This window comes from Bos grunniens, chromosome 10 (genome assembly GCF_055505025.1).
Source record: "Bos grunniens cultivar Pamir isolate PY7600 chromosome 10, Bosgru_T2T1.0, whole genome shotgun sequence".
In the NCBI taxonomy this organism is placed as follows: Eukaryota; Metazoa; Chordata; class Mammalia; order Artiodactyla; family Bovidae; genus Bos; species Bos grunniens.
Genome location: NC_141174.1, coordinates 13,969,381 through 13,979,415, shown reverse-complemented (window position 1 = coordinate 13,979,415; position 10,035 = coordinate 13,969,381). Strand labels below are relative to the sequence as shown.

The window sequence follows — 10,035 nt, the reverse complement described above, 5'->3', positions numbered from 1 at the left end:
ATGCTTTCTCTATGTCACCCAGCCAGAAAGTATCGGTGGGGTGGCCTGATACTCAGCTTTCCCACCCCCTGGGTGATCTCCTTCTGCTCTAAATACTACCTTTGTCCATGCGGGGTGCCCAGGACGGGCTGCTTTGAAGTGTCATCACCACCTGGGACCTACTTGCCACTGTTTGGCATAGAGGATTGATTCCAAGTCTTAGGTGTGGGCTCTGTGAAAGGTAAATTTTCTGAAAATAGCTGAGCACCTGTTATGGCTTAGGAATTACACTAAGCACGGTGAAGGAACATGAGGTGAGCTGTTCGGTTCATCTCAGTGATGGGAAATAATCACCCAAGGGTGCCAGAGATGCTTGACCTCATCCCCCTTATTTTTGTGCTGGAGAGAAAAGACAAGTCAGATGCTGTCCTTGCCCCAAAGGATCTCACAGTCTAGTTGGGAGGAAAGGGGGATTAATACAACAGTAAAATGGTGTAGCAGGACTCACTTATTCATTTGCTAAGTCACTGAGCGTTGAGTTTCCACATAGGCCAGGTACTGTGGCAGGTGCGGGGGCGGGGGTGCAGTGGGGAAAAGGGCGCACAAGTCCGCTTCTTCGTGGAGCTTACAGTGTGGGGCGGGGAGGGAGAGTGAGAAAGGAGGTACTGAAAATCCGAGTACAAACTGGGATAAAGCTATGAAGGAAGGGTACGGGGAGCTGTTTGCCCCTAATGGGAGGTTCATCTGTGTTAAGTGCATCGGAGAAGGCTTCCTTCTCCACTGCATTGGAAGAAATGCTTTGAACTGATGGGTGAGTTAGTAGGTTCTGATGGAGGCAGCCACAGGTAATCAGAGGGGCTCCAAGGAGGTCACTCACTTAGCCTGACTTGGGAGTGATGGTCAGGCGCTGACACTCCACTCGTCCTGAAGGGGTCTGCCCGGAGCTTTGGGACTGGAGGCTGCGGGCAATGGGAGCTGTGTAACCTACACACACATGCCTTTTGGCATCACTCTGCACCATCTCCTTAGAGACCTTTCTGCTCCGCCCACAGGAAGCCGAAGAAGTGTGGCAGTTGGCTTCTGTCTCCAGCATCTGTTCTCTAGCACTTTCCTTTGAACTCTGCCCACAGCGCTGTGAATGCCAATGTCAGGACATCAATTATCCAGTAGGCCTCGGCCCTTGCCCAGCCGGCCTGTCTGCTCAGTGGCCGCCATGCATAATCGATACAAGAGGCTGTCACGCTGTGAGCTGGGGTGCTGGAGAAGGCCTTCTGTTTCTGTGGAGCTCAGCCACACACCGGGTCACACTGCCATGCCCCTTCTCCTCACTTGTGCTGCCTTCCACCTAACTCTGTGAGGCTGCATGGCAGGATTTTGCAGGTTGGCCACAAGTTCCTGCCACGGCCCCAAACCGTCATCTCCAGCAGCTGGAGAGGTGCTTGGTTGTGTCTTGGCTCAAGAACTCCTAGGCCACTGGCAGGCCGCGGCTTTCATGCAGCTCTTCCCCTTGCTGTTCTTGGCACTGCTGGGTCTTCTGACTACTAAAGTGTCCAGTTCTTGGCAGACAGGCTGGCAAAGAGATGGCGTGTGTTCCCCTGTTTCCTTCTTGGCTGGGTATTGACCAGGTTGGGCCTTGGTCTTACTGCCCTTCTCTTGGTGAGAGGAGCTGGGTTGGCCCTCGCATGCCCTTTTCTGGGGTATCCATGACCCAGCATTATCCCTCTGAGACGTTACTGGAGTCATTTCCTTCCCATTGCTTCCTCCTCTCCTGGCCAGGTCAGGGAGGAGAGGAGAGACTTCTGAAACACCTCCAAACATCTCATCTGACACCTGCTCCCCTCCATCCCATTCTATCGTCCATCCCCAAACGTTGACTGTATAGTTAGAGAAACATGATCTACCGTACAGCTCCTCCAATCCGGAGGAAGGGACAGTGTCTCCAGCTAAGGAAGAAATATGACTCAGATTCAATCTCTGACCCACTTTGAAGAGCCCTCAGACCAGGCTCACTCTCCATACTTAGCGTTTGGCTGCTGTTCTCCCGGTCAGAAATCTAAGGTCTTGGTACAACTCTGGGTGGGGAAGTGCCGGTCTGGGCGGGTTTCTGCCTGGAACAGGAATTTAATTATTTTCTTCTTTTATTCCCCTCTCTGTTTAACCCCACCTCGTTCTGAGAGAAGCTGCCCTTCCATCATCCTTGTTGAGTGGACGGAAGTCCTGCTTCGTAACCTGGGACCCTGCCCACCTCTACCCCGCAGATATGGCTTTTTGCACTGGAAGTGAGCCACTTTGGCTGCCCAGCCACATCCTGGTTTGTGATCTAGAGCTTAAAAAAGACGAGTCAGGCTGAGGGTTCTGTTCCCTCGGGAGTTTGAGATTGGGACACTGAGCTGGTGGTGGGGGGTTCCTGAGCTAAAATATCATGATTTAGTCCTAACTGAAGTTAGCAGATGGTGGCCAGCAGAGAGGGAAGATGGCGAGGGATGCTGAACGCAAAGTGGTGGTGCCGGAGAGGAAAGAAAAAGGGAAAGGAGGGGGTGGTGTAGCTCCTCCTGTGTGACAGCTTTGTGGTCCTAGCCTGCCCTACTCCTTGTATCTTCCCAACAACAATTCATCCTGACCATACTTGGAGGGAGACTTTGTTTCTTGCAAATCTGTGAAAGTGTTAGTCACTCCATTGTGGCCAACTCTTTGCAATCCCACGGACTGTAGCCTGCCGGGCTCCTCTGTCCATTCCCTTCTCCAGGGATCTTCCTGACCCAGGGATTGAATCAGCATCTCCGGCAGTGCAGGCAGATTCTTTACCATCTGAACCACTAGGGAAGCCCAGATCTAAGGTTTATTAACTAGTTCAAGTCCTCACAGTTTTCCCAGCACTGAGGAGAGGGCAACAGAACAGACTTGCCAATTAGTTGGCTAGGAGTAGGGCTTAAGTAGTGTGTAGGGCTTAAGTAGTGTCAAGTAGCCTCTAGTCTGTCTTTAGACAGCGGCTCATTTCCTGTAGTTTGGGAAGAATTCCTTGAAGATTCTTTAACTGGGTTTATAGCTGGCAGCTTCCTGTCAGGGTCAGGTGATGGATATGCACCAGTGAAATGGTGACTGAGGGAAAAAAAAACCTCTAACGGATGCCTGGCTGTGGGTTGGAGTTCCTGTCTCCAAGGAACTCTGGTGATGCCAGCACTAGGAGAAGCAATGAGGTCAGCAGAAGTATTCTGTCAGAGCTTGCATTGTGGCTTAAAATGGACGTTTATGAGAGGCCAAGTTGAATTATCTAGAATACTGCCAAAGAGGCCTCATGTGAGAGGAATAAGTGCACCCTTCTGGGGGCCAGTTTCTGGCCAGTGCTGCTGGAGGTGAGTGAGCAACCGGGTGTCTGGAAGGCCCCCAGAAGGGTCTGGTTTGTCTACAGGGGCCTGGTTGAATCCGAGGTCACGCTTCTGGTGGCCTTTGTAATGTGGCAGTTGAAGCCAGGCAGTTGTCATGACTTCTGGTTTTCCTCAGTCAAAACAGTATTAAGAGGAGCTAACATTTATTGTACCAGGTCTCTGCCAGGCTTTAAAAATAATTACTGTGAACAAAGCTCTAAGGCAAGTACCATCGTTTCCCTGGTTTACAGATGAGGAAACTGGACAGACTTTCTAAGGCCACGTGACTAGCCCGAGGTGAGCGGGCCGTGGATCCTGGCTTCAGCCCACACGGCCATGCTCTTAAACCTACTCTGCTATTTTACTGGTCAACCTCAGTTAAGGTCCCATTTTCTTGCTTTGGCTGTGTCCCACTGAACAACCCAGTGTCGCAGGGGGTTTGCCGAGCCCTGGAGGCTAGAAGACACCCATTGATACGAGCAACTGCCTGCCTTGCCCTTTCCAAAGCGGAGCCAACCCAACCTTCTCTGAGCCAGGGAGGGACTCAATGTATTATGTAGGAGTGGCTGTCCCCCTGAATGATGTCATGACTTTTGTACCTATAGCAGGAGAGTGCCTGGAGAGGAAGCAAAGCCCTGCAAGTTGAAGATGGATGAAGGAGAACAAGGAGTTACGTGGTCTTAGAAAGTCTGTTCAGTTTCTTCATCTGTAAACAAGGGAAACGATGGTACCTGCCTTAGAGCTCTGTTCACAGGAGTTATTTTTAAAGCCTGGCAGAGACCCGGCACAATAAACGTTAGCTCCTCTTAATACTGTTTTGACTGAAGAAAACCAGATGTCAATATACCTGGCTTCAACTGCCGCATTACAAAGGCCACTGGGAGCATGACCTCAGATTCAACCAGGCCCCTGTAGACAAACTAGATATTTCTGTGGGCCTCCCAGACACTGACTTGAAGGTCTCCATCTTTGGACTGTGATAACTCCTGGGTTTCTATGATTCCTGGCAAAGCTGGTGTGATGGGAGCGTTTTAGGAATGACTTGCTGTCAAGATGGTGTCTAAAAACCCCCTCACTGGTTCATCTGCTCTGTCTGGACTGGGGGAACTGGTACAGCACAGGGCAGGCGATCTTGGGAAGGAGGCCAGCCTGAATCTTCAGCCATCTGTTAATGGGGCAATACATTATGTTGTAGCACAAGCGAGTCATCATAATTGGGCAGAACCATCAGATAAGGTTGCAGCCAGGGGAGGCGACTGCGCAGGTGCGGATTAGCTGTGAATGTGTAGCTTGGGGGATGGAGTGGGGACTGCAAATGGAAATGTCCGTCTTGGTGACACTCGAGTACATGGTTCTCAAAGTGGGTTGTGGTGTCACCTGGGAATTTATATGAAATACACGTTCTTGGGTCTTGCCTCAGAGTTCCTGAGTCTGAAACTCTAGGGCCCAGCAAGCCGCATTTTAGAACACCTTCCAGGCGATTCTGATGCATAGTAACGGTTGAGAGTCATAGCTGTAAACTAGGGTAGGTAAACAGTAGGGTTCTGGACACAGCCTAGACCTCTGAGACTAAGACCTTGAACTTGCTGGTTTTATATTGTCTAATGAAAAATAAACTTAATAAATCCTCTTTGGATTTAATCTGATTAACAACAGAGGTTCTCCAGTGACTTAAGCAAAGTTCCCCATGGTCTAGCTACTGAACCCACCCTTGATAGGAAAAACCCTTCACTGGACTTGAGTGGGAGAAAGTCTATGGTTGACAGTAGGTGTTTCCTTAAGGCAGTTCAGGTATTGTAGCTCAAGGAAAATCTGCACTGGGGTTCTTGCCTTACCTGGCATTAATCTTAAGGGCTACGGCGTGGCTTTTCCTGGCTCCTGGTCTCAGGCTTTTCATCTATGAAGTGAGGATAGGTTGGAACTCTCCAAGTTCCTGAGTGGTGACAGTCCATGGTTCTTAGAGATGTCACAAGGAAAGGACGTGGTTGTGTCATGCTGGAAGCAGAGGTGTTGATGCTGTCATAGTTTAAGCATTAATATTGGATGCGACAGCCTGCTGACCATCTGGAAGAATCTGCCAGGGTGCCAAAGGCCCTGGACCCTGATTTGAGAGCTGCATTTTTAGGACAGGTGCCTCATTAATAGAAATGACTGCCTGAGAATGTAGCCAAACAGCCTCCCTGACTTTGAACCAGGCTATATTCGCTGCACTGTCAAGCCTCTTGAGCACAGAGGCCCGCGGACACCAAAGGGTCAGCCCCCCAGCCCCAGGGCTCCTTCTATCTGACCCCCTTGGTGGCTTCTGCTGTGTGACTTGAACAACTGTGTGTGCCGAGCTTTGGCGCTTAAGCTTTTCTGCGCGAGGAAGGCGGTGGGAACACAGCCTGTGAGCGTCTGTCCTTCCTTGGCTGAAGACACTGTTCAGGCGAGGGGGGCGCTGGTGAAGGAGTGAGAACGGGGGTGGGAGCGGGGGTGGCCTGCCTCCAGGACGGCTTGCACTCCCGTGGCTTTCGTAGGACTCTGGCGGCAGAGGCAAAGAACGCGTACCAAGCTGACCTTTGAAGCCAAACAACTTTTACGTTGCCGCCCAAAGGGGCTGCTGACAAGTTGGGCTGGAGGAGAACGGAGAAATACACTGCCTCCGGAGAGGAGCTCATGGACTGGTGGGCAGAGCCAGAATGGCCGTGACACGCTCAGACACGCGGACAGGCTGCCTTCCGTCTTCGTCAGAGGACGCGCATCTGAAGTGTGACTCTGGGGCTGCAAGAGGAAAATGCAATTTGGACATACCCCACTGAAACCTCTCTCTGAGCGACGCCACCAGGGCAGAAGTGGGTTCTAGTGACCAAGGCCGTTTCATGTAAGGTCCATTTCAGGCCAGGGGCCTCCACCAGGGGGAAGGATACAGTTCTGAATGGAGGCAGTGGGAGGGGAGAAACACCCATAGCATCCCCCTTTGGTCCCTCTTGGGCTTTTTTCTCCACCGTGAACTTGGGAGATGTGATGCTGCCATGGCTGAACCTCATCATAGCTTCCAGGACCTGGGAGCAGAGGGCCATCCTGGGTGGAGCAGAAGGGGAAACAAAAGGCTGTGTGATTTAAAATGAGTGTAACTCCATTTCCCTACCTGAATATACAGGGAACACCTGTTCTTGTCTACAGCCAGAAAGGATTTGACAGAATTTTTAAATCAAAAAGTGAAATGCAGGAAATTGAAATCAGCCTCTGCAAGAGGACTTCACGGCTTCCCTGTTGTTTAAAGATGTTGCAGCGTTATGGTTTCTGTTTCTGGGGGTGTCAAGAGTCAAAGGATGTGACATTTGTCAAGTGCTTGGGCTCATCATAGCCAGAAAGTTCCCCTGGGGATGTGTGTGTGTGTGCTCCTTTGGGAGGTCACCTGTCAGGACTGGAACGTGGGGTACAAGGAGAGTGGTAGGGGAGATTCAACTAGGTAACCTTAGAGTCCCTCCCAACTCTTAATTCTAGGATTCTTGGGAAAAAATAAATGCCAGTGGTGGACCTTCTTGTTCTGAATATGTTGATCAAGTGGGTTCAATAGAGCTCTTATATCAAGCCCAGTTCCCCTTGCTAACACCCAAAGAGAGAAGTCTTGGTTGCTGAGGGTGGGAAGCATAAGTCAATATGAATCTCTGGCTTTTTCCAGGGACAAAGGCAGGTGAAGGAAATGGAGCCAGTTTCCAAGTGTATTATTCAACTTAATCATCACAGTAACCCACTGGATAGATAGGATTACCCTGTGTTCCAGAAGAGGACATGAGGCCGCAGAGACATCAAAACTCTTGCATACAGTTGCACAGCCAGCAAGTGGAGACCCCACGACACAGTCCTGGTTGGGGCCGTGACCTCCCACCCTACCTGCCTGCCTGGGTTGAGTGCTTGTCTCTTTGAAGACACACGTGAGGAAGGCATGAGCTTGCACAGCTTCATACCCGAGTCCCTGCGCCTTTCTCTTTACACATGATGATGTCTCCTCCCGTGTCTGTGTCCCCATAGAGAGGGCATTCTGAGCAGTGCTGAACCGACTTCCGGAGTGGAGCTTGCCTGGGGAGGGGGGACCGGGGATTGTGAGTTTCAGGGCAGGTGTGGGAGCCAGCCACGTGTGCTGTGGGAGGCTCGCTTTGTGAGGGAGGCCACTCCTCTTTGTTTCAGCCTCCCTGAGTGAAGTGAGGCTTCCTGGGGCCTGGGGAGTATTAATGACTCATTGCTGGCGTCTTGGAGCCGGGTGAAGCGTTCTCTGGGTGTTCCCGTTGCAGGGTTAGACATCAGCAACTCATAGCGTGGTGTTTGGCTCCGGCTCACAAGTTGGATCATTTCTTTGATCCCAGTTTTTCTCCGTGACTTGGCTCAGTTTCACAACTGGGTGGGAAATGTCCCTGCCTCACTTTCTAGTTGTTGCTTTTCTTCTTTTTCCTCTTGGGTACGGCCAACGGCGGAGAGCTTTGAGAAAGGAGACACGGTGAGTTGAGCTGACCGCCTCAGGGTCTGAAAAGCTGAGTTAGTTTTGTTTTATTTTCTTCACTGATTTCATACGTTTTAAATTACCACCTTAACATAGTATTTTATGTAATGTAAATAGGACATGATTAATACTGAAAACTTCAAAAACTTAGAAAAGCACAGAGGCCAAAGCATAAATCGTTCTTTTCCTACCATATACCATGATCTACATTTTGGTGTAGATTCACTCAGGTGTGTGTGTATGTGAGATACATTTACTTTTTATTTTTTTTTACAGAAATGAAATAACATATATGGTCTTTTTTCCCCCTGCTTTTAGTGTTATAATGTGAGTGTATTAATGTGTCAAAAAATTCTTAAATATTTTATTTAAAAGGTTGTAAGGATACGAAATATTCTATTGTATAGACATACCAATTTACTTTGTGCCCTGTTGTTAGATATTTAGGCCCTACATTTTCTATAATTAGAAATATTAGTATTTATCCCTCCAAAGTTTAGGCCATATTACATTTCTGCCTGTAATATGTAAGAACATTTTCCAATACCCTTAAGATACATCTTTGCTGCTTTTTGCCTGACAGGACCAAAAAAATGCTATTTCATTGTCTCAACCTTAAGCTGTACTAAGCAAGAATGAGTACATATGTAGATGGATTTGTTGGGAATTTGTAAGGGGAAAAAGATGTCAGCCATCTCAGTTTGATTTTGTGTATTTCCTCCTTTGATTTTTCCTTTGCCAATGTAACACAAAAACACTAGATCCTATAAAGAGGTATATATAAATATCTTTTAAAGGGTATTTGTCACAGTTTTATTTATAAAAGCTGAAATAGCCTGAGTGTTTAAAATGAGAAATTAGTTAACTTCATGGTGATAATGGAATACTATGCAATCATTAAAATAATTTAATGGCATAGGGAAAAGTCCGGCTATAAAATAATATGTACATTATGATCTCAATTAAATAATATGTGCATAAAAGAAAGGCTATAAGGTGAATTTTAATCATCTCTCAATGATATAACTATATATTTTTCTCTGTGTTTTCAAAAGTTTGTAACAGGTGCATGTAATACTATTGAAATCATATGCAAAACAGATGTTAGCAAGTAAACTCTGAAGTGTTAGGCATGGAAAGAAAGAGCCCTGAGTAACTGTGTTCTGGGTCACTTAGATTCTCCCAAGGACTTTATATGTTAATGAGTCTTTTTACATTTCTTTGAGGGTTGTGGGGCTCTTTGGAAGTTTGCAGGACTGCGTATAGCAGGGGCTTCTAGTAAGGTTAGAATCAAATTAGGGAGTTGGAAAAGAGCATCCGTCTATTCTTCTGTCCTTTGTTGGACTTGGTGGCACAAGGTGAGGGAGGAGGGAAAGAACCTATCTTTGATGTCCACTGTCCTGGACCACAGAGTACGTAGGACACACCATCCAAGGCGTAAGTGAGTCTCAGAACCATTGGGGTTGGGGTTTGGAAACTGAAAGGCAGGGAATGCCAGAGGAGTGATGTCTAAGTGTCATCTGGAGGGACTGATTTGGTTGTATTTGTGTGTTTCTGATAATGACAAGTATACTGGGGACAGAATCCTATGCTGGTCCCCTTACTCGCTGATGAGGAAGTGGAAGCTAGAGGGATTAAGTCACTTGCCTGCAACAGGGTCTTTATCCCCATGACAGTGTTCCACTGGGATGGTGCAGTATGTCATGTGTTGCGTGTGTCTAATTGGCTGAGATGATTCACAGCATACTTGGGTGAGTCTTAACACATTATCGACTGGGAGATTTTTGCAGAAACTAATGCCTGTGGCTGACAATTTGTTCTGTAAGTGAATATTGAAAGGTCTCTGGTCAATAACATTTGGGTAACAAAGAAAGTATTAATATATCTCTGGTCAATATGAGTTAAGTTCTTGCTTGGTTAGAGTTTGGATGAAAGAGGATCTTTTAACTCTCTAACTAGTAGGATTGGGCACGGGAGAAGGTCAGTGTCAGTCTTTCCCCCTTATAAAATGATAATTATTAAATGACATTCAGAGGAAGAGGAAGTACTGAACTTTGAAATAAAGGGAAGTGAACTGGGAGAGCTGGCAGAGAGATGAGTCAATGATCGAAAGGGTTTTTTTTTCCCCCAGACTCAGGTTTCCATGTGGAGATGCCTTTATTTTCTGAGCTACAGGCACTCAGTGGCATGGGTTTTCCTCTTATGATGCCT

General features: G+C 47.9%; 1 protein-coding gene across 11 annotated transcripts in view; it reads left to right on the top strand.

Annotated features, from left to right (window-relative positions):
- The first annotated feature begins 7,456 nt into the window (after positions 1–7,456).
- The window catches only part of NRXN3 (neurexin 3), a 1,787,606-nt gene continuing 1,785,027 nt past the window's right edge, over positions 7,457–10,035 (top strand). For 2 of the 11 annotated variants that reach the window (XM_086319419.1, XM_086319420.1), the window contains exon 1: positions 7,475–7,821. The gene's annotated coding sequence lies outside the window, so the exon portion shown is untranslated. Of the gene's footprint in view, positions 7,822–10,035 lie in introns of all 11 variants that reach the window. The other 9 variants (XM_086319426.1, XM_086319413.1, XM_086319414.1 and 6 more) reach the window with 9 other exon arrangements.